The sequence below is a fragment of the Arachis hypogaea genome, chromosome 11, assembly GCF_003086295.3.
Source record: "Arachis hypogaea cultivar Tifrunner chromosome 11, arahy.Tifrunner.gnm2.J5K5, whole genome shotgun sequence".
NCBI classification, from domain to species: domain Eukaryota; kingdom Viridiplantae; phylum Streptophyta; class Magnoliopsida; order Fabales; family Fabaceae; genus Arachis; species Arachis hypogaea.
Genome location: NC_092046.1, coordinates 45441255 through 45463943, shown reverse-complemented (window position 1 = coordinate 45463943; position 22689 = coordinate 45441255). Strand labels below are relative to the sequence as shown.

Sequence of the window (22689 nt, the reverse complement as noted above, 5' to 3'; positions counted from 1 at the left end):
CGCGTCATTCGGCGTTTTGCTTTGCCATGCGGGCGCGTCGTCCACGCCTCCGCGTCACCTGTGCTATTCCAATCCGCGCGGTCGCATGAGCCATGCAGCCGCGTCACTGCGATTTCCTCTCTTTCGCGCGGTCGCGTGAGCCATGCGGCCGCGTCATTTCTCGCTGGTTATCTCCTTAATTTCTTGTGTTCCTTCTATTTTTGCAAGCTTCCTTTCCAATCTCCAACTCATTCATGCCCTGTAAAGCCTGAAACACTTAACACACAAATCACGACATCGAATGGAATAAAGGAGAATTAAAATACATAATTAAAAGTCTCTAAGAAGCAAGTTTTCAATGATGTAATAATTTTAGGAAGGAAGTATAAATGCATGCTAATCATATGAATAAGTGAGTAAAAATCATGATAAAACCACACAATTAAACACATTATAAACCATAAAATAGTGGTTTATCAGCCTCCCCACACTTAAACATTAGCATGTCCTCATGCTTAGTTGAAGGAGATGAAATAAATGAGTAGGAACATGTAAAACTCATGCAATGCGATGCAACCTATATATGTAAATGCAACTATATGATTCTTGTCCACTTGATCAATAGTAAATAAGCTCTTCAAAATAATTACAAATCAAATTCCACTAATTCAATTCTTATACAGTAAGAACAGATAAAAATGCAAGAAGGTAGCTCATGAAAGCAGGGAACATAGAATTTTAAGCATTGAACCCTCACTGATGATGTATGTACGCTCTAATCTCTCTAGTGTATATGGCAATCACTCTATCCTTCTCTAATCATGCTCTCTAATTTTTGTTCTTCTCCTAATCAATCAACAACATTTAATATACCAATGCAAACATCATGAGGTCTTTTCAAGGTTGTAATGGGGCCAAGGTAATGGTAAGGATACATATATGGCTAAGTGAGCTTATGGATTGAATCTTTAATTAACCCAAGCTTTAACATAACCTATATATATTCTATATAACTTTAGAATTCATACCTAGCTACCCATAATTTCCCTTTCACATTCCACACTCATGTATCAACTTTTTATCTTAATTTTATCATACATGCATTGATCTTTGAATTCTTAACATTGGGGTAATTTTGTCCCCTTATTTATTTATTGAATATTTTTGGTTTTTTTTTAACATAAACATAAAAATAAACATAGCTTATCAATGCACATAGATTTTTTATTCTTATAGTTTCACATGAGTAGGTATCCAAATTTTCATTGTATTATCATGACACATTCCCTTATTATCTTTTGTTTCCATAATTTCCCATACTTAATTAGCACACACAATTCTATCTTAAGCTAACCAAAGATTCAATTTGGGATATATAATTATTTTTCTGGTTAAGGCTAGTAATGTGATAAAATATAGAACAAATGGGATTTAAAGGCTCAAAGTGGCTAACAAAGGTAATTGAAAGGGTAGGCTTAATTTGGATAAGTAAGCTAAACAATTAATGGCCTCAATCATATGCAAACATATAAATATAATAAACATTGGACATATAGGATGAAACAAAATATAGATCACAATCATAGAGAAGTAAACACACAAGAATAAAATAATTATGGTTAAATAATGTAACCATGCATAAAGGCTCAAATCTCACAGGTTGTGTGTTCTTTAGCTCAAAAATCATGTTCCAAATACAACTTCAAGCAAATTTAACATAAAAGTTTTAATTAAAATTAGTGAAATTTTGTTCCAAAAATAGAGTCTTAGAAGAAACTTATTGTCTTTTCAATCAAGTAGAACATGCATGCAACTAATCTATTACTATGCAATTTATCCTATTCTACAAAAGAAAAACTAACTAAATATCCTAATTTATTGGTGTTTAGGGAAGAGAAATTACCTCCGGAAGTCAGGTACTGACCGACCTCCCCACACTTAAGGCTTTGCACCGTCCTCGGTGCCATTTGTCAGAAACAAAGGTGGGCTGGTAGCAGTATCTCCACAGTCGGGGCCATCATGGCTTCTTGTGCTGGTAAAGGAGGTGGAGTCCGGGGTGTCTGAGTCCTTGAATTTTCCCATAATCAGCTCCTTGAGGTATGTGAATCGGTGCTTGTTACGGCGCTCTCTCATCTTAGCTTTGTGTTCCTGCCGATCCAACCTTTCGAGTATCTGATGAAGCAGTTGGTCTGTTGTAGGTGCTTGTGGTGTTGAAGAAGGAATATCTTCAACCGGTTCAGAAGGATGGCTTGTGGCGGCTGGTGGAGGTCTGATGTATTTTCCGTTAGGGACATACTGATCATCCCGTGGAAGCATGGCTTTGGTGTCCCCAGCTCTGTAGGAGACTCCGGCTGCTGAGACAAGATCTGAGACCAAGGCGGAAAAAGGTAAGTTGCCCGCAATTTGTACGTGTCCCATGGCATTCCGGATGTGTCTCGGTAGATTCAGAGGTTGGTCTGTAAGGATGCACCATAGTAGGACGGCCATGTTCGCAGTGAAGGAGGACTCGTGAGTGCTCGGAAAGACGTAATGGGACATGATCTGTGCCCATAGGCGAGCCTCCAAGGTAAGTGCTGAAGCCGATATTCCCTTAGGGCGGGAACGATGGTATCCGTAGATCCAACGACTGCCAGGTAGTGCGATAACTCCGAGAACGGTATCCCAGTCAAATTGGTACATCTGGCGCTTGAGTGCGGCTTCTTGAAAGGCGTCCAATCCTTCTGGAATAGGGGGAAGACCTAGAGCTCTTTGAATGGCCTCTTCTATAATGGGGACTTGCTTCTGACGGACAAAGACAGACTGCAGGGTTGGCAGGTGGAAGTTGGAGTAGAACTCGACTACCCAAGAAAGATTGACCTGCCTCGGCTGTCTCTGTAGAAAACCCCATTGTCTTTGTGCAATTTGCGGCTCAACAAAGCTAGCAATATGGTTTGGGAGGAGAAGAAGGTATTCGTTGTTGTAGCTCCTTTCTGCCAGGATGGGGAACATCTGCTCACAGTAGCGATTGGGAAATCGCACAGTATCCTTTGCTGGGAAGGCTTTTTCTTTATCATCAACCTTTATGATCCTCTTAGTTCTTTTTGTTGAGGGTTTAACCGCAGTTGAAGAGGGCTCTGCCACTAATGCTCTTTTTGTTCCTCTTCTTGCTGGTGGTTTGGGAGTTGCTTTCTCTTTTCCTTTCTTGGTGGCCATCCTGAAAGGGAGAAAAGAGGAAGTATGTCAAAATGTCAAGGGGTAAAGCAAGGAACATAATGGTATAGGTGGCAATCAATGCACATTAAAGATGAATGAAGTGAACACATGGTCATGACTACATGTGAAAAGTTCATCAAAGGCAATAGAGCAAGTGCATGTTTGGGTAATTAGATGCAAGATGTTTATTGGCATGCTGGCAAAGGCATGAGTAGCATATATCAAGCATCACTCGTAACAAACCATCACGTTTGTATTGACAATTATTTTCAACGAATAAAATAAGAAAGGAGTTTTGTGAAAAACAAGCATTTAATAGTGGAATAGAATAACGTAGAAAAATGCATAATGCCATATTGGCTTTTTCACAAACACATAGCATGCATGGTAAATAAGGTGTAGAAAGTATTAAAGTGAACATGCAAGCAACCCTTTTGAAAAAGGTAATATATAATTGCCAACAATTTTACAACAATCCACAAGCATATAATGAGAAACAATGACTCAAATAAATTTCCAACACCAAGTAAAAAGGAAAAAGAAAGAAAAAGAAAATATGGATAATGAAAGTAAAATGAAAAGAAAAGAAGATAACATATAAAAATAAGAAGAATAATAGAAAAGTAAGGGAGAAGAAGAAAAGAAGACATTGTTAATGGGAGTGAGAGAGAGAGAGAGAGAGTAGAGAGTAGAGAAAGAAGGAAGAAGGAAGAAGTAAGGAGGGAAAAGAGAAAATAGGATTTGGGGAAAAGAAAGATAAGATAATTGGCAAATCAGGGAAGCTGTGCGCGCAAGCGACGCGGTCGCGTAGGGCACGCGGTCGCGTGACTTGCGCTTATACTGATTGACGCGGTCGCGTTGGTCACGCGGTCGCGTGACCCGTTTTATGCTACTGGCGCGAGAGCAGCCTCGCGCTCGCACAACTCTCTGTTCAAAATCTTATTTTGCCAAATTTTTGGGTGACGCGATCGCGTGGGGCATGCGATCGCGTGAGTGGCCATTAGAAGGATATGATGCGGTCGCGTCGGTCATGCGGCCGCGTGGGAAGAATTGTGCGTTCAGTACCAATCCAGCACCACTCTAGCACAACTTTCGGTCGTGTACCCTTTTCACGTCAAATTCCAGGGCACGCGGCCGCGTGAGTGACGCAGTCGCGTGGGAGGCCAATGTTCCCATTTGACACAGACGCGTCGGCGACGCGATCGCGTGGGGCAATTTGTGTCACTGGCATGCCTCCAGCCACGCTCTCGCGTGACTCTCTGTTCGTTTTTTTATTTCCTCCCATCTCTTGCGACGCGGACGCGTCAATGAGGCGGTTGCGTCACGTGAAATTTTTTTTTTAAATAAAAGTATGTAAATGCAGATGCACGAAATGTAATAATAAAGAGAGGAGTTATTGAATAGAAAAACTAAGAATAAAGAAAAGAATGATCATACCATGGTGGGTTGTCTCCCACCTAGCACTTTGCTTTAACGTCCGTAAGTTGGACGCTCCACTAGCTCAGGCTTCGGCTATGTGGGGATCTTTCAAGAGGAAGATCTCGAGCTCCTTGTTTTTCTTTAGCTTCTCGCCATGGTACAGCTTTAAACGATGTCCATTAACTTTGATAAGTTCAGAGCTTGAAGTATGGCTTAGGTGATAAACTCCGTATGGTTCGGCCTTCTCTACTCTGTATGGACCTTCCCATCTTGATCTCAACTTGCCGGGCATGAGCCTCAGTCGAGATTTGTAAAGGAGGACTAAGTCCCCAGGTTGGAACTCTTTTCTCTTGATGTGCTGATCATGTACAGCCTTCATCTTCTCCTTGTATAGTCTTGAGTTCTCATAAGCTTCTAGGCGAAGGTTTTCCAATTCTTGCAGTTGCAATTTCCTTTCATCTCCGGCTTTTTCAATTCCCATGTTGCACTCCTTTACTGCCCAAAAGGCTTTGTGCTCTACTTCAACAGGGAGATGACAAGCTTTTCCATAAACTAAGCAGAAAGGACTCATCCCAATGGGTGTTTTGTATGCTGTTCTGTATGCCCAGAGTGCATCTTGTAGCCTGGTGCTCCAGTCTCTTCTATGAGGTTTGACTATCTTCTGCAAGATACGCTTTATCTCTCTGTTTGACACCTCGGCTTGCCCATTAGTTTGAGGATGGTAGGCTGTTGCAACCTTATGAATTATCCTATGCTTCTTCATTAATCATGTTAGTCTCCTGTTACAAAAATGGGTGCCTTGATCGCTCACGATTGCTCGTGGTGATCCAAAGCGACAAATAATGTGGTTTCTCACAAAGGAAACAACAGTGTTAGCATCATCAGTGCGGGTAGGAATTGCTTCCACCCATTTGGAAACGTAATCCACAGCTAACAATATATAAAAATAACCATTAGAATTTGGAAATGGACCCATGAAGTCAATGCCCCAAACATAAAAAATTTCATAGAAAAGCATAATTTGTTGAGGCATCTCATCCCTCTTTGATATATTACCAAATTTTTGGCATGGAAAACAAGATCTACAAAATTCAGCAGCGTCTCTAAAAAGTGTAGGCCACCAAAATCCACAGTCTAAGATTTTTCTAGCTGTTCTTTGAGGGCCAAAATATCCTCCACTCTCAGATGAGTGACAGGCCTCTAAGATGGACTGGAATTCTGATTGAGGCACACACCGTCTAATTACCTGGTCAGCGCCACATCTCCATAAATATGGGTCATCCCATATATAATATTTAGACTCGCTTTTCATCTTGTCTCTTTGATGCTTAGAAAAATTTGGAGGAAAGGTGCGGCTAACTAGATAATTAGCTACAGGTGCATACCAAGGGACTACCTCAGATACTGCTTGCAGGTTATCAAATGGGAAATTATCAGCTATAGGAGTGGGGTCATCTGTAATGTGCTCAAGGCGACTCAAGTGGTCTGCCACTAAATTCTGGTTACCACTCCTATTCTTAATTTCTAAATCAAATTCTTGTAATAGCAGTATCCAACGTATAAGCCTCAGTTTGGACTCCTTTTTAGCTAATAGATACTTTAGAGCTGCGTGTTCTGAGTACACTACTACCTTCGTACCAAGTAAATAGGCTCGGAATTTATCCAGAGCAAAAACAATAGCAAGAAGCTCTTTCTCAGTAGTAGTGTAATTGGACTGAGCGGCATCTAAAGTTTTAGACGCATAAGCAATAACAAAGGGGTCCTTACCTTCACGCTGAGCCAGTGCTGCTCCTACTGCATGGTTGGAGGCGTCGCACATTATTTCAAATGGCTGGCTCCAGTCTGGTCCTCTCACAATTTGAGCTTGAGTCAGGGTGGTCTTCAGCTTATCAAACGCTTGTTTGCAATCGTCACTGAACTCGAACTCAATATCCTTTTGCAGTAGTCTGGATAAGGGAAGTGCTACCTTACTGAAGTCCTTAATGAATCTCCTGTAAAAACCTGCATGGCCAAGGAACGAACGGACTTTCCTTACAGAAGAGGGGTAAGGTAAACTAGAAATAACATCCACCTTTGCTGGATCTACAGAAATACCAGTGTTAGACACAACATGTCCTAGTATAATACCTTGTTTTACCATAAAGTGACATTTTTCAAAATTTAATACAAGGTTTGTACTGACATATCTATCTAATACTCTAGATAATCCATCTAAGCAAAGGCGAAAGGAATCGTCATATACACTAAAATCATCCATAAAAACTTTCATACAGTCCTCAATAAGATCAGAGAAAAGACTCATCATGCACCTTTGGAAGGTAGCTGGTGCATTGCACAAGCCAAATGGCATTCTCTTGTAAGCATAAGTCCCAAAAAGACATGTAAAAGTGGTCTTTTCCTGATCCTCAGGAGCTATATGAATTTGGAAATAACCTGTGTAACCATCTAGAAAACAATAATGTGATTTACCTGACAGGCGATCCAGCATTTGATCAATGAATGGAAGAGGATAGTGATCCTTACGAGTAGCCTGGTTGAGGCGTATGTAGTCAATACAGACCCTCAAGGCGTTCTGAACTCTGGTTGCAATGAGATCTCCATGCTCATTCTTCACTGTAGTGACTCCAGACTTCTTGGGCACCACTTGTACTGGGCTTACCCATTCACTATCTGAAATGGGGTAGATGATATCTGCCTCCAGTAGTCTGGTCACTTCCTTCTTGACAACCTCTAAGATAGTGGGGTTCAGTCTTCTCTGAGGTTGACAGACAGGTCTTGCTCCCTCTTCTAAAAATATCCTATGCTCACAGACTTGAGGGTTGATGCCTACTATGTCTGCCAAACTCCAACCAATTGCCTTCTTGTGTCTCCTCAGCACACTAAGTAACTGCTCTTCCTGTTGAGAAGTGAGCTCCCTTGCAATGATAACTGGAAACTTCTGCTCGTCCTCAAGGTAAGCATATTTGAGGTGTGGAGGAAGGGGTTTTAATTCTAACTTCTGATCATGGTCAGGCTCTGGGTTGTCTAGAGCTGGTGACAATGGTAAAGCACTGTCATTGTCCTTTGAGAATGTCCCCACACTTGGACCTTGTCCTATGTACTTCTCTTCAAATTCCTCCTGGTGAACTTCAGCCACGGTTTCATCTATGATGTCACACTGGAGGATAGAATGATCCTCCGGAGGATGCTTCATAACTCCATTTAGATTGAAGATTACTACTCGGCCATCTATTTCAAAAGAGTAAGTTCCTGAAAAAGCATCTAATTTGAACTTCGAGGTCTTCAGGAATGGTCTTCCGAGTAGGATTGATGATGGCTTCTCTGAGTCATTTTGGGGCATCTCCAGGATATAAAAATCAATGGAAAATGTGAGCCCCTTGATGCCTACTAATACATCTTCAGCAACTCCAGCCACTGTAATAATACTTTTATCTACTAACACAAAACGAGCTGCCGACCTTTTTAAGGGAGGGAGCCTCAAAATATCATATATAGACAAAGACATTATACTCACACATGCTCCTAAATCACACATGTAGTCAGAAAATACTACACCACCAATAGTACAATTAATCATACATAGACCTGGGTCACTACATTTTTCAGGTAAACCTCCCATTAAAGCAGATATGGAACTACCTAAAGGAATAGTTTCTAATTCATTAATTTTGTCTTTATGTATACATAAATCTTTTAGAAACTTTGCATATTTAGGTACCTGTTGAATAACATCAAAAAGAGGAACAGTTACCTCAACCTTTTTGAATATCTCTACCATTTTGGGATTAGGTTCCAGCTGCTTTCTGGGCTTCCTTGCAAGTTGTAGAAATAGAATGGAAGTGGTGTCTTCTGCAGTGTCTGCACCCTGTGGTGCTTCCTCTTGTGGTTGAACTTCTTCTTTTTCATCTATGTCCTGTATGTCTTCTTCCTCTTCAACATCTTCTATTTCCACTACCTCTTCAGCTGAGGCGTGTTCTGGTGGGCTTGGCTCCTCCTGATTCCTCTCCTGCAGTGTGGTTCCAGACCTTAAGGTGATGGCATTAATGCCACCCTTTGAATTGGGTAATGGTTGAGAGGGAATTTCACTGGAGCTTAAATGCTGGTTATTGGAGTTATTCATTGATCCAATCTGTAGGACAAGAGCTTGCAAAGTAGAGTTCAGACCATTTAGCGTAGCATAAAGGTTATTTTTCATGGTCTGTTATCTCCGATCAATAGATTGTAGTAAGTCGTCATTAGAAGATGGAGAAGGATAAGTAATTTGAGAGGTCTGCTGTTGGGTGTTCTGTGGTCCTTGGGATTGCCTCAGGTGAGGTGCTCTGTAAGGCTGGTTCTGGTTCTGCTGCCTGTTGTTGTTATTCTACCTCTGATTTCCCTGATTATCTCTGCCTCCTCTGTTGTTGTTGTCCCTCCAATTCTGGTTAGAATTGTCCTGCCATCCATGACTGTAATTGCCACCTTGATTGTACCCTTGGTTGGGGCGGTCATAGAAGTTATGAGTGGCTGCCACGGTGTTGTCTTCCTGCTGGAGCTGCGGACATTCATCAGTATAATGGCTATAATCAGCACAGATTTTGCAAACTCTCTGTGGGACTAACTGTTGGCTTTGCTGTGGTGGAGAAGGTTGAGCTTGCTGAACTTCTTGTTGATTCAGTTGCATCTGCTTCAGCAAGTTGGTCATTTCACAGATACTCTGAGTTAGAGCAGCAGTCTCTCTGCTAGAGGATACTTCTGCAACGGCTTTTGAACGGCCTTATTTCTGCCTGTGATTCCGAGTAGATTCTGCTAAGTCGCTGATCAATTGCCATGCCTCATCAGTGGTCTTGTACTTTTTCATAGACCCATTGCTAGCACTTTCCAATGTGGTCTTATTTTGGGGCCTCATGCCCTGTGTGACGTAACCGAGCAACACTATCTTATCAATCATATGGTGGGGGCAACCTTCCAGAAGATTATTGAAGCGCTCCCAGTATTCATAGAGAGTCTCGGATTCGTCCTGAACAATCATGGAAATGTCTTTCCTCAGTTTATCAGTAACTTCAGCTGGAAAGAACTTTTCCAAAAATTCTCTTCTAAGTGTATCCCAGTTGGATACAGTTGCTGCGGGTTGAGTGTAGTACCACTCTCTTGCCTTTTCCTCAAGAGAAAATGGGAAAGCTTTCAACAGAATTGAAGTTTCATCTGCACCGTCACGCCTGACAGTAGAACAGGCTGCTTGAAAATCTCTCAGGTGCTTGATAGGCTCTTGAACAGGCAAGCCATGAAACTTGGACATCAAATTGAGCAGTGCAGTCTTTATTTCAAAGTCTGTAGCCACCGCTAGGTGATGCGCTTGAAACGGTTGCATTGTAAAATCAGGGGCTCCAGCCTCCTAGATAGTAACTCTCCTAGGTTCTGCCATGTCACCTACACGTAAATCAACCGAATCAGTAGAACGGGGGCTGGTTTCTTCCTCAAATGACGTTTCAGATCCGCCCTCAGAGAGGACTAACTGACACCGAGCTTGCCTTATTCGTGAAATAGTTCTTTCAATCTCAGGATCGAATACTGGCAAGCTTGGATCAGGAAGTGAACGCGTCATCTAGCGAAAGAAACAAGAAGCTCATAGTAGCAAGATAAAATAAAATGCAAATAAATAAATTCCAATTAATAACTTTAGCACTCTATTACAAATCCCCGGCAATGGCGCCAAAAATTGACGTGGCGGAAATTGGCAAGTCAGGAATTGTTATAAGATATGCGTTGCAAGTATAGTTCTTAACCAACCAGAATTCCGCTTATCAATTTAGAAGGGTGTCACAAAAATTAAAATTAAAATACTTGGAGTATGAATCCCAGGTCGTCTCCCAACGAGTTGCAAAAAGGTGTTCTATTTTATTAATCAGATGTTTTCAAAATGGTTTGAGTTGAATAAATAGGAAATTAAATTAGAAAAATTAAATAATTTAAATAAAAGCCTTGACTGGGAGTAGATTAGTTGGAAGTCCTATTCTTGTTGAAGTACTCTCAAGATTGATTGATAATTGAAGGTTGTTCTGTTTGGTTATCCCTTACTAGGTGAGGGAAAGTCAAACAAGTTGGAATGTTGTTTCTATTCACAAGTTCCAATCCGCTCAATTGAAAAGGATTACTGTCAGTGACTAGAGAGCATTCCAACAATAAACCCAATTACAATTTTTCTTTTAAGCATCCCAACTCAAGAGTTCCTTTCAATCAACTCCCCATCAAGTTAGGGAACTAATCGCTCATTGTGAATGTATAACTCATAACATAGGAAAGGGAATTAAAGAAAGACATGATAAATAAAACTCAAAGGAATCAATTAAAAATAAAAGTAATTCTTGTATTAATAAATTCTAAAATAATCCAATAGTAGAATTGAGTAAATTAAAGAACATGGAAGAGTAAAGCCAAGTAAAGAAGACGAACTAGAATGACGAAGTCTTGATGAGGTAATAACTCTTCTCAATATTCCAATGCAAAAAAAAACAATAGAAATAAAATCCTAAGAACTATGAATGTGTAGAGAGAAAACCTAGAGGAAGAGTAAAACTAGATCTAAAAACTAAAATTGTGTAGAATAAATGTTGTCTTTGGTTTCTGCATGTTCTCTGGCTCTAGTCTGCTTTTCTGGGCCGAAAACTGGGTCAAAACAGGGCCCAAAATCGCCCCCAGTGAATTCTGCAGATTATGCAGATCGCGCACGTCACGTGATCGCGTCATTCATGCGGACGTGTCATTCGGTGTTTTGCTTTGCCACGCGGGCGCGTCGTCCACGCCTCCGTGTCACCTGTGCTATTCCAATCCGCGCGGTCGCGTGAGCCATGCGGCCGCGTCACTGCGATTTCCTCTCTTTCGCGCGGTCGCGTGAGCCATGCGGCCGCGTCACTTCTCGCTGGTCATCTCCTTAATTTCTTGTGTCCCTTCCATTTTTGTAAGCTTCCTTTCCAATCTCCAACTCATTCATGCCCTGTAAAGCCTGAAACACTTAACACACAGATCACGGCATCGAATGGAATAAAGGAGAATTAAAATACATAATTAAAAGTCTCTAAGAAGCAAGTTTTCAATCATGTAATAATTTTAGGAAGGAAGTGTAAATGCATGCTAATCATATGAATAAGTGGGTAAAGATCATGATAAAACCACACAATTAAACACAATATAAACCATAAAATAGTGGTTTATCATGGGCTTATCCTCTTCAATGAGTATGTCTCCCTCTATGTCAATCCCAGCCGAATTGCATAGGTGGCAAATGAGGTGAGGAAAGGCTAACCTTGCCAGAGTGGATGACTTGTCAGCCACCTTGTAGAGCTCTTGAGGTATAATCTCATGAACCTTTGCTTCCTCCCCAATCATGATACTATGGATCATGATGGTTCGATCTATAGTAACTTCAGACTGGTTGCTAGTAGGAATGATTGAGCATTGAATAAACTCCAACCATCCTCTAGCTACAGGCTTAAGGTCCAGTCTTCTCAATTGAACCAGCTTGCCTCTTGAGTCAACTTTCCATTGAGCTCCTTCTACACATATGTCCATGAGGACTTGGTCCAACCTTTGATCAAAGTTGACCCTTCTAGTGTAGGGGCATGTGTTTTCTTCCATCATTGGCAAGTTGAACGCCAGCCTTACATTTTCCAGACTGAAATCTAAGTATTTCCCCTGAACCATGGTAAGCCAATGCTTTGGATTCGGGTTCACACTTTAATCATGGTTCCTAGTGATCCATGCATTTGCATAGAACTCTTGAACCATTAAGATCCCGACTTGTTGAATGGGGTTGGTGAGAACTTTCCAACCTCTTCTTTGGATCTCAAGTCGGATCTTCGGATACTCATTCTTTTTGAGCTTGAAAGGAACCTCGGGGATCACTTTCTTCTTGGCCACAGCTTCATAGAAGTGGTCTTGATGGACCTTTGAGATGAATCTCTCCATCTCCCATGACTCAGAGGTGGAAGCAACTGCCTTCCCTTTCCTCTTTCTTGAGGATTCTTTGGTCTTATGTGCCATTGATGGTTATGGAAAAACAAAAAGCAATGCTTTTTACCACACCAAACTTAAAATGTTTTCTCGTCCCCGAGCAAAAGAAGAAATAAGGAAGGAGAAGAAGAAAAATAAGGAGGAGATGGAGGGAGAAGGTGTATTCGGCCAAGGGGGAGAAGAGAGGGTTGTGTTGTGTGAAAATGAAGAAGGAATGAGGGGTTTATATAGGAGTGGGGGAGGGATTAGGATTCGGCCATTAGGGTTGGGTTTGGGAGGGAAAATATTTTGAATTTTGTAGGTAGGTGGGGTTTATGGGGAAGAGTGGATGGATGTGAATGGTGAAGAGGTGATGGGAAAGAGTGATTGAGGTGATTGGTGAAGGGTATTTGGGGAAGAGAGATATGAAGAAGGTGTGAAAAGGAGAGAAGAAGGTGGTGGGGATCCTGTAGGGTCCACAGATCCAGTGGAGCCAAGGACTTAACATCCCTGCTCCAATTAGGTGTGTAAAATGCCCTTGCTGTGCAATCCTGGCGTTTAACGTCAGACTGCTGCTTGTTTCTGGCGTTAAACGCCCAAATGTAGCCTGTTTCTGGCGTTAAAGGCCAGCTTGGTGCTTGTTTCTGGCGTTAAACGCCAGACAGATGCTTGTTTCTGGCGTTTAAACGCCAGAATGCTCTTCCTCCAGGGTGTGCTATTTTTAATGCTATTTTTCATTTTGTTTTTTATTTTTTAGTAGTTTTTGTGACTCCACATGATCATCAACCTAATAAAACACGAAAATAACAATAAAAATAAAATAGACATAATTAAATAACATTGGGTTGCCTCCCAACAAGCGCTTCTTTAATGTCAATAGCTTGACAGTGAGCTCTCATGGAGCCTCACAGATAATCAGAGCAAGGTTGGAACCTCCCAACACCAAACTTAGAGTTTGGTTGTGGCCTTCCAACACCAAACTTAGAGTTTGACTGTGGGGGCTTTGGTTGACTCTGCAGTGAGAGAAGCTTTTCATGCTTCCTCTCCATGATTACAGAAGGAGATCCTTGAGTTTTAAACACAAGGTTGTCCTCATTCAGTTGAAGGATTAACTCTCCTCTGTCCACATCAATCACAGCTCTTGCTGTGGCTAGGAAGGGTCTTCCAAGGATGATGGATTCATCCTCATCCTTCCCAGTGTCAAGGATTATGAAATCAGCAGGGATGTAAAGGCCTTCAACCTTTACTAACACGTCCTCTACTTGTCCACAAGCCTATTTTCTTGAGTTGTCTACCATCTCTAATGAGATTCTGGCAGCTTGCACCTCAAAGATCCCAAGTTTCTCCATTACAGAGAGTGGCATTAAGTTTATTCCTGACCCCAGGTCACACAGAGCCTCCTCAAAGGTCATGGTGCCTATGGTACAGGGTATTAAGAATTTGCCAGGATCCTGTTTCTTTTTAGGTAATTTCTGCCTATCCAATGCATTCAGTTCATTGGTGAGCAAGGGAGGTTCATCTTCCCAAGTCTCGTTGCCAAATAATTTGGCATTCAGCTTCATGATTGCACCAAGGTACTTAGCAACTTGCTCTTCAGTGACATCTTCATTCTCTTCAGAAGAAGAATACTCATCAGAGCTCATGAAGGGCAGAAGGAGGTTCAATGGAATCTCTATGGTCTCTAGATGAGCCTCAGATTCCTTTGGTTCCTCAAAGGAAAACTCCTTATTGGACACGGAACGTCCCAGGAGGTCTTCCTCACTAGGATTCACGTTCTTCCCCTCCCTTATAGGTTCAGCCATGATGGTCAAATCAATGGCCTTGCACTCTCTCTTTGGATTTTCTTCTGTATTGCTTGGGAGAGTACTAGGAGGAGTTTCAGTGACCCTTTTACTCAGCTGGCCCACTTGTGCCTCCAAATTTCTAATAGAGGACCTTGTTTCATTCATGAAACTCACAGTGGCCTTAAATAGATCAGAGACTATATTTGCTAAGCTAGATGGGTTCAGCTCAGAATTCTCTGTCTGTTGCTGATTGGATGATGGAAAATATTTGCTATTGCTAAACCTGTTTCTTCCACCATTATTAAAGCCTTATTGAGGCTTTTGTTGATCCTTCCATGAGAAATTTGGATGATTTCTCCATGAGGGATTATAGGTGTTTCCATAGGGTTCACCCATGTAATTCACTTCTGCTATTGCAGGGTTCTCAGGATCATAAGCTTCTTCTTCAGAAGATGCCTCTTTAGTACTGTTGGATGATTCCTTCAATCCATTCAGACTCTGAGAGATCATATTGACTTGCTGAGTCAATATTTTATTCTGAGCCAATATGGCATTCAGAGTATCAATTTCAAGAATTCCCTTCCTCATAGGCGTCCCATTACTCACAGGATTCCTTTCAGAAGTGTACATGAACTGGTTATTTGCAACCATGTCAATGAGTTCTTGAGCTTCTGCAAGCATTTTCTTTAGGTGAATGGATCCACCTGCAGAATGGTCCAATGACATTTTAGATAATTCAGACAGACCATCATAGAATATATCCAGGATGGTCCATTATGAAAGCATGTCAGAAGGACACTTTTTGGTCAGTTCCTTGTATCTCTCCCAAGCTTCATAGAGGGACTCACCTTCTTTCTGTTTGAAGGTTTGAACATCCACTCTAAGCTTACTAAGCTTTTGAGGAGGAAAGAACTTGGCTAAGAAAGCCGTGACCATCTTATCCCAAGAGTTCAGGCTATCCTTAGGTTGAGAGTCCAACCATATTCTAGCTCTGTCTCTTACAGCAAACGGGAAAAACATAAGCCTATAGACCTCGGGATCAACCCCATTGGTCTTAACAGTATCACAGATTTGCAAGAATTCAGTTAAGAACTGAAAAGGATCTTCTGATGGAAGTCCATGAAACTTGCAATTCTGTTGCATCAGAGAAACTAATTGAGGTTTCAGCTCAAAATTGTTTGCTCCAATGGCAGGGGGATTGAGATGCTTCTTCCATGTAAATTGGAATTTGGTGCAGTAAAGTCACCAAGCATCTTCCTTGCATTGTTATTATTTTCGGCCATGTCTCCTTCTTTTTCAAAAATTTCTGTCAGATTTTTTCCACAGAGTTGTGCTTTGGCTTCCCTTAGCTTCCTCTTCAGAGTCCTTTCAGGTTCAGGATCAGCTTCAACAAGAATGTTCTTATCCTTGTTCCTGCTCATATGAAAAAGAAGAAAACAGAAAATATGGAATCCTCTATGTCACAGTATAGAGATTCCTTATAAGAGAATAATGGAGGAAGGAAAAGATAAGAATCCAAACACAAGGGAGAGGAATGAGTTCGAATTCTTGGGTGAAAGAGGGGTGTTAGTAGATGAATAAATAAACAGAAGGGGATGAGAGATGAGAGAATTCGAAAATTAAATAAATTAAAATAAAAGTATTTTTGTTTTTAAATTGAATTTAAAATAAAAATTTGAAAATTTAAAAAGAAAAATAAAATTAAATCAAATTAAAATTTAAAACAAATAGTTAATCAAAAAGAAATTTTGAAAAAGAGGGAAGGGATTTTCAAAAATTAAAGAGAGAGAGAGAGAGTTAGTTAGGTAGTTTTGAAAAAGATAAGAATCAAACAAAAAGTTAAGTGGTTAATTGAAAAAGATTTGAAAATTAATTTTTAAAAAGATAAGAAGTTAGAAAAGATTTTGAAATTGATTTTGAAAAAGATGTGATTGACATTTAATTTGAAAAAGATTTGAAAAGGAAATTTAGAAAGATTTGATTTTGAAAATTAAAGTTGATTACTTGACTAACAAGAACAAAAAAGATATGATTTTAAAATTTAAAGATTGAATCTTTCTTAATAGGCAAGTAACAACTTGAAATTTTTGAATCAATCACATTAATTGTTAGTAAAGGTTTTGAAATTATAAAATAAAGCAAGAAAAAGATTTTTGAAAATCAATTTGAAATTTTCGAAAATCATAAAAGAAAAATGAAAAAGATTTTGTTTTTGAAAAATATTTGAAAAAGATAGAATTTTAATTGAAAATTTGATTTGACTTATAAGAAACAACTAAATTTTAAAATTTTTTAAAAAGTTAACTCAAATTTTCGAATTTTATGAGATGAAAAAGGGAAAGATATTTTTTTTATTTTCGAATTTTTAATGATGAAAGAGAAAAACAATAAAAAGACTCAATGCATGAAAGTTTTGGATCAAAACAAATGATGCATGCAAGAACACTATGAATGTCAAGATGAACACCAAGAACACTTTGAATGTCAAGATGAACACCAAGAACTTATTTTTGAAAATTTTTAAGAAAACAAAACATGCAAGACACCAAACTTAGAAATTTTCAAACTTTAGACACTAATAATTCAAGAATGCATATGGAAAACAAGAAAAGACACAAAACAAGAAATTTTAAAGATCAAACAAGGAGACTTACCAAGAACAACTCGAAGATCATGAAGAATGCAATGCATGGATTTTCGAAAATTTTAATAAAATTAAAAAGATGCAATTGACACCAAACTTAAAAATTGACACAAGACTCAAACAAGAAACATCAAATTATTTTTGATTTTATGATTTTATAATTTTTTTCTGTAATTTTTTTTTTCGAAAATTAATTTGGAAAAAGAAAAATAAGGATTTCAAAATTTTTAATAAGAATTCCAGGAATCTTACAATGTTAGTCTAAAGCTCTAGTCCAGGAATTAGACATGGCTTACTAGCCAGCCAAGCTTTCTGTGAAAGCTCCGGTCCAAAAAATATTAGACATGGCTTTACAGCCAGCTAGGCTTCAACATGTTTCATGAAACTCTAGAATTCCTTCCTAAAAATTCTGAAGAACATAGAATAATTTATTTTTTTAAAGATTTTATTATTATTATTATTATTATTATTATTATTATTATTATTGAAAATTTTTTTCGAAAATAAAAGAATAAAAATAAAAAGCTTAAAATTAAAATAAAATTACCTAATCTAAGCAACAAGATGAACCGTCAGTTGTTCAAACTCGAACAATCCCCGGCAACGGCGCCAAAAACTTGGTGCACGAAATTGCGATCATCAACAATGGTGCCAAAGGCTTTGTGTTCTCAAACGTGAATCACACTTTGTCACAACTTCGCACAACTAACCAGCAAGTGCACTGGGTCATCCAAGTAATAAACCTTACGTGAGTAAGGGTCGATCCCACGGAGATTGTCGGCTTGAAGTAAGCTATGGTCACCTTGTAAATCTCAGTCAGGCAGATTTAAATGGTTATAGTGAATCGACAATAAAAACATAATTAAAATGTAAACTAGGATAGAGATACTTATGTAATTCATTGGTGAGAATTTCAGATAAGCGTATAGAGATGCTTTTGTTCCTCCTGAACCTCTGCTTTCCTGCTGTCTTCATCCAATCATTCCTACTCCCTTCCATGGCAAGCTGTATGTAGGGCATCACCGTTGTCAATGGCTACATCCCATCCTCTCTGTAAAAATGGTCCAATGCGCTGTCACTGCATGACTAATCATCTGTCGATTCTCGATCATACTAGAATAGGATTTACTATCCTTTTGTGTCTGTCACTACGCCCAGCACTCGCGAGTTTGAAGCTCGTCACAGCCATCCCTTCCCAAATCCTACTCGGAATACCACAGATAAGGTTTAGACTTTCCGGATCTCGGGAATGGCCATCCATGGGTTCTAACTTATACCACGAAGATTCTAATATCTCGGACTCGGTCCCCTGTATTAGATATCTAAGAGATACTCATTCTATCTCTTCTTCATGTAGAACGGAAGTGGTTCTCAGGCACGCGTTCATAAGTGAGAATGGTGATGAGCGTCACATAATCATCACATTCATCATGTTCTTGGGTGCGAATGAATATCTTAGAATAGGAATAAGCTTGAATTGATTAGAAAAACAATAGTACTTTGCATTAATTCATGAGGAACAGCAGAGCTCCACACCTTAATCTATGGTGTGTAGAAACTCTACCGTTTAAAATACACAAGTGATAATGGAGTTCATTGGTCTCGGCCCCAGAGGGGAACCGGAGTAACCAAGACTTTTCAAAAGATGTAAATACAATAGTAAAAAGTTATATTTATACTAAACTAGTTACTAGGGTTACAGAAATGAGTAAATGATGCAGAAATCTACTTCCGGGGCACACTTGGTGTGTGCTTGGATTGAGCATTGAGCTTTACACGTGTAGAGGCTTCTCTTGAAGTTGAACGCCAGTTTATAACCTGTTTCTGGCGTTTAACTCCACTTTGCAACCTGTTTCTGGCGTTTAACTCCAGAATGCAACATGGAACTGGCGTTGAACGCCAGTTTACGTCATTTAAACTCAGGCAAAATATGGACTATTATATATTGCTGGAAAGCCCTGGATGTCTACTTTCCAACGCAATTGAGAGCGCGCCATTTGAAGTTCTGTAGCTCTAGAAAATCTACTTTGAGTGCAGGGAGGTCAGAATCCAACAGCATCTGCAGTCCTTCTTCAACCTCTGAATCTGATTTTTGCTCAAGTCCCTCAATTTCAGCCAGAAAATACCTGAAATTACAGAAAAATACATAAACTCATAGTAAAGTCCAGAAATGTGAATTTTATTTAAAAACTAATAAAAATATACTAAAAACTAACTAAATCATATGAAAAACTATGTAAAAACAATGCCAAAAAGCGTATAAATTATCCGCTCATCAGTAGCTAGCCACTGCTTTTTTCTAGGAAAACTCGTATCTCAGATAATTGGAAGTGCAACAATCACTTTATCAGTTCAATAATCATCCATATTCATACTCATCCATCCGACTCATAACATATTCCACAATCAGCCATAATTCATTATCATATACAGTCATTCTGGCTCATAACATATTCCACAATCAGCCATTATTCATTATCATATATAGCCATTCCGGCTCACAACATAATAGCACTTCCACCATCCAACATCATAAAACTCACAAAATCATCATTCAAGCCATAAATCACTTATCTCAAATCACTTTTGTTTGAAATCAAATTCAATTCATCCCAGTCTTAACTTCAAAAATCCACATTTCTCAAATCACTTCTAGCTTATAACCATCTTTCTCAAAAGAAATTTCCTCTTTCAAAATAAGTCACATTTCCACAACATCCTTTTAAAACTTCCAAACGATTCAGCAACTAGGCCAAATTAAAAATCTCTTTTGAAAGATTCAAAAATCAGTTATCCAAAAAAAAAATTTGGTAATAGAAATTTCTCAGCAGAGTCTCAAGACTTTAGGGAAGGACAACCTATCTCAATCTCTTAAAAGTTTATTGAAACTCCTAAAATCATAGATTTTTGGTTTAAGTGAATAGAAACAGAATTTATTATAAAACTGAATCATATACAGTCACAAGTTCCAACCCAATCGAAAACCAATTCACTTAATACGGAGTCAATCCATTTAAATCAAAACTACTTCCAGGTTCCTTCTTAAAACCAATTATCTGACTTCTTCCAAAATGTAACAACGCAATTATTAAATCACAAGTCCAATTTCCTTTAACATCAACAAAAGCTCCTCCGAACGAAATCTTTAAGTCTAACTAAAAGCATAAGCCCTCACTACAAGAAAAAGTAATATTTGTAACAAAAAATATTGTTACAAAAAATCGAAATTTTGAAACAAAAAGATTTTGTAACAAAAAAAGGGACCGTTGCAGTATGTCCCGTTACAAAAAGTTTTTGTAACAAAAAATGAAACTGTTACAATTCAAGGTAATATTTTGTAACAAATTTTTCTGATAAAAAAAACCAAAAGTCGTTACAAAAGTGATAACAAATTTTAATCTTCAAAATATTTTTGGTAACAATATATTTTTTCCTATCATAAAATTTTGTTACAAAATGTAACTTGATTTTGTAACATTTTTTTTAGTTACAAAACACTATTTATTTTGTAAAAAAATTTTTTAGTACAAATTACACGCATAATTTGTCAAATTATATTATTTTTTAATTAATTAATATATTAACTAATTTACTCAGCAAGTCAATATTCATATAATATATAATAACATGGATAGTTCAAATATCTTTCATTTAACTAAGATTGTTTTATAAATCTTCAACATATAAACTTTAAAGTACAAACTAACAAGACACATTGAAGAACCCTAATGAACTAGATAGATATATAGGACAAGAAAAATAAGGAATTATAAATCTCTAAAATATAAACTACAAATTACAAACTCCATCATGTTCATACATCTTCTTTCTCATGGAGAAGCTTCTAATAAGTGACACACACCTGAAAAGACGACCAACAATAACAATATGATGTCAATTAATGCAATTCTAAAAAATTGTCTAGAAAATTTGAGTTTTACTGTCTCTAGTACCTATAGTTTCAAATTGTTCAGTTAGCACAAACATATGAGAAAATCACACAGCCAACATAATCAAACGGTTCAACTCAAATTAAATGAGACCTGCAACATTGAAAACAAGACACTTTGCTTTTAGTTCCTTTTTTCTCTTTTTAATCGAACGAATATTCAACAACAACAAAAATTTCAACAACAATAAAAATTTCATCATTCATTTTAATCAATCCAAAACAAGATACAAAACAAGAAAAATTCAATTCAACTTTTATTAATCATTCATCCTTCTAACATATGCCCATACCTGACCTCCCAAGTCCCAAAACACAAGTTTCCTATTTGCAGCTTTAATACGATCGATATTTAATCCCACAGTTGAAACGATTCAATCAGGAGGAAGGCTTTCTATGTTTGAGTACACTGACTTCATCCTCTCCAACAAAGTCTGTAAAGTTAATGTATTCAGCAACTCAGGGAAACATAAAGTTCAACAATTTTGTAAAAAAATGGCATTCGAAATATGCATTACTGTTTTTCCAGCCTTGTCAATCCCAAGAATGAGTATGTGAATAATAATGGAGCATTTGTAACAAAATTCAACTAAAAATTTCAATAAATAAATTCACTTCATTGTATCATTAAATAGACTAGTTCTATCATTAAATCACTCCTAGTTCTGTCAACCTTAAAACTTACAAATTTTAAAACCAAATCTTTTTAAATAATTACTTCAAACGAAACTTCCAATTTTATAAAATTTTGTCAACATTTCCTCTAAAACTTGGATTTTGCCACCATTTTTGGGTTCCATCCAAACATTCCTCAAACCCTTTCTCAACCATTTTCAAATCTCAATCATTTTCCAAAATTCAACCAGTTCCAATATCAAATTATTTTCAAATCGAATCAATGCCAATAATAAATCTCTTTTTAAAATCAAACCAGCTCAAATACTAAATAATTTGTAAAATCAGACTAACTAAAAATCAAGTCACTTTCAAAATTAATTCGTTTTCATATCTTAAATTATTTCCAAAACCGATTCATTTACATTATTAAATTAACTCCAAAATCAAGAAAAACCACTTTTCGTAACATTCAACCAGATGACTTTACAAATCAAGTTTTTATCAACAACCACGCATCTCTGAGCAATCAGTAATTCAATCCAACAAACAGCCACATCCATAAGACAAACATATTCACAGAAATATATTTTTCACACGATTGTCGAAACTCAAAAACTCAAACACGTCACAACCCCATTTTCCATCGCAGCTCGCAGCAACCACAGCTTCAATCGCGACTCGCAATAATCAAAACTCAACGCTACATTACCAAAATTTCAGAAATATATATAGAAAAGCGACAAATAAGTTTTTGAAGCAGAAGTAACTTATTGCACAAAAGAAATCAAGAGTGAAGCAGCTGCAGCTCCGGTGACGATGGGTGTAATAACATGTAACGAAAATAAAGCTCCTGGAATCTCAAAAGGAAGTAAACCAAACTCGACCCTTACCAGCAGCGTTTCCGACGACGGCAGCGGCGTCCTGTCCCCTGGCGGCAGAAGCGGCGGTGGCTGGGCGCGGGTCTCCCTTCACTCTTCTGCTCCTCGTGCTCTCTCTTTCCCTCTCTCTCTCTCTGTGCGACTGGTGCACGAAATTACAATCACACTTCTGCAATTCCGCACAACTAACCAGCAAGTACACTGGGTCGTCCAAGTAATACCGTACGTGAGTAAGGGTTGATCCCACGAAGATTGTCGGCT

The 22689-nt window shown here is 38.5% G+C and overlaps 1 non-coding gene across 1 annotated transcript; it reads left to right on the top strand.

Annotated features, from left to right (window-relative positions):
• The first annotated feature begins 15119 nt into the window (after positions 1-15119).
• On the top strand, positions 15120-15227 carry LOC112725857 (small nucleolar RNA R71). Its single transcript, XR_003164938.1, has one exon. It is a non-coding gene; the product is annotated as a small nucleolar RNA R71 (small nucleolar RNA).
• The last annotated feature ends 7462 nt before the right edge of the window (positions 15228-22689 follow it).